This window comes from Myotis davidii, unplaced genomic scaffold (genome assembly GCF_000327345.1).
Source record: "Myotis davidii unplaced genomic scaffold, ASM32734v1 scaffold496, whole genome shotgun sequence".
Classification (NCBI taxonomy): domain Eukaryota; kingdom Metazoa; phylum Chordata; class Mammalia; order Chiroptera; family Vespertilionidae; genus Myotis; species Myotis davidii.
In genome coordinates, this window is record NW_006289398.1 from 4,314,537 (window position 1) to 4,317,272 (window position 2,736).

Sequence of the window (2,736 nt, forward strand, 5' to 3'; positions counted from 1 at the left end):
GCGCTGCCCTTGGTTGTAATTACAATAGTAAGAACATGGGCTTCGGAATCCGACGAACCTTGTTGGAGTCCTAGTTCTGTCAGTAACCAGCTGTCAGACCTGGGCAAATGACCTGCATCTGTTTTCTCACCTGAAAATGGGGTAATGCAGCTCAGTGGCAGGCTTGCCAATGGCAATCTAGTAGGAAATGAGGCCGAGACAGTATAGGAGTAACACGGGACGCCATCTTGACTGAAACCACTCCAAATTAGAGGCCTGACTAAGGCAGCTTCCTCTCAATAAAATTCTGTAGTTAAAATTACCCAACCACATCCTTAAAGAATCTCTGATGATTACATCATGTTCTGCAAAATAGTTGTCTTGTCAATTAAATGGTAACTAGAATATTTGCACAAGCATCATTTTACAGGCCCTTTGGGTGGCCCAATGGCCATGGAAGACATCTGTGACTCCCCTGGGATCACCTCCACCGGAGGATGATTTAGGGACAACTGACCTCCTCCCCATTCCCAAGCCCTGCACCCACCCCCAAGGCTCCTAAGCCATCCACAAGAACCCCCCAGGGAGCTCCAAGAGAGGGAGAGAGGGACACACACACACACACACACAGATTTGTTTTCTGCTTATTTATGTATTCACTAGAGGCCCGATGCACGAAATTCATGCAAGGGGCTTGGCCTTCACAGCCGCGGTGGCTTGCCTCAGCCCTCATAACCCTGGCTTCGTCCAGAAGGTTGTCTGGAAGGTTGTTTGGCTGTGCAGTCTAATTAGCATATTATGCTTTTATTATTACAGATTCACTAGAGGCCCGATGCATGAAATTCATGCAAGAGTAGGCCTTCCTTCCGCCGGCTGCAGGCACCGGCTTCCCTCTGGCACCCGGGACCCGGGCTTCCCTTGCAGCCCCAGCTTGGTCTGGAAGGTCATCCAGAAGGATGTCCGGTCTAATTAGCATATTATGCTTTTATTATTATAAATTAGTTGATTTTTGTATCAGCCCCGACTGAGGATTGAACTTGCAACCTTTCCATAATCAGGAGAATGCTCTAATCAACTGAGCTACCCAGTTAGGGCCACAGGCTCTTTCCAATAAACTAATGAACTCCAGCTGCTTGGTCTTGTACTGAATTCAGTGCTCATTTCACCAGACTGAGACTCAAGGCCTGGCATTCAAGGTCTGGGAACAAGGCTACAGGACTTGTCCTAAATCTATGCTTGCAAAAGTAAGTGCATTCATTATCCATTAGATTTTGTGTTTATTCCGAGTTGCTTGGGAGAGCACTCCTGGTAATGAAGAGGGTGAGAGCATTAGTCCCTGACACAGAGAAAATTAACTGCTAATATTTATTAGTGTTTCCTACTAGACTGAATTTCTTGGCGGTGGTTGTTAATCCTCACCCAAGGGCATTTTCCCTCTGATTTTTAGAGTGGCAGTGAGGGGGAGAGACAGAAACGTCCATCTCACGCCCATTGGTTGCCTCCCGCATGTGGACTGAGCCTGCAACCGAGGGGTGTGCCCGTGAACAGAATGGAACCAGGTTCCTGCCCTGGTCCGGAATCGAACCCGGGACCCCTCCGCCGCTGGGCCCACAGTCCATCCACTGCGCCACACCGGCCAGGGCTGGGCGGCATTTCTTGAAAGCTGTGCCTAACCATGCGTGGTGCCACATGTGCTATTTAAATGACTTTTCTTTGCAGTCTTCACTACAAAGGAGGGTTTTATCGGTAACTGGGGAGAGTGGTTATGAGAAGCCTCTTGTGGTCTTTTGATATTGTCAAACACAAACAAAAAATGTTGGAAAATGAGATGGGCAAGGCCTTTTATGATCGAACATTAAGCCTATTCCCAAGTGCCTGTTAACTTGGTTTATCTCACTTTTTTCAACATTTGAAATAAACCTGAAGCCACTAGTGTGGACTTGGAACTCACGCGGAGACTTCACATACCCTGCTTCTGGGAAGTTTCATTTCAAAGCCACCAGCAGCGACGGTACACACGCCGTGAACCGCCCCTCATCACTTAGTGGCCGCAGGACCATTGGACGACGGCGACATTCTTGCTATCCAATCGCCGAGGAGTCCAGAGAGAGTCCTCTCTGGATTGGTCAGGGGAAACATCACTCCAGATGGGGCATGGCGCAGAGGGTGGGCCGAGAGCTTTCCTGGCCAATCATAAAAGCAGGGGGCGGGCCTTTCCGGTGAAACATAGCCAATCTCAGTCTGCGAATATCCGCCAGTGAGACGCGCCGGGCGCGAGGGGGCGTGGCCATTGGGCGAGGTCTCCCCGACGGCGTGTCTTTGTGTGATCCTCTTTGGATTCCTCTTGTTTGGGGTTCTCTATACTTCCTGGACTTGTAAGTCTATTTCTTTCACCAGGTAGGGGAAGTTTTCTGTCATGATTTCTTCAAATAGGTTTTCAATATCTTGCCCTCTCTCTTCTTCTGGTACCCCTATAATTCTGATGTTGGTACGCTTGAAGTTGTCCCAGAGGCTCCTTACACTATAGTCGTATTTTTGGAATCTCTTTATTTTTTTCTTATTCAGTTGGGTATTTTTTGTTTCTTTGTATTTCAAATCTTTAGCTTGTTTCTTGGGATCCTCTAGTCTTCTGTTGGATCTCTGTAAATTATTCTTTATTTCAGTCAGTGTATGCTTAATTTCTAGTTGGTCCTTTTTCATGTCCTGCATGGTCTCATTATACTTAATGAGGGACTCATTAAATTTATCGGCGGTTTA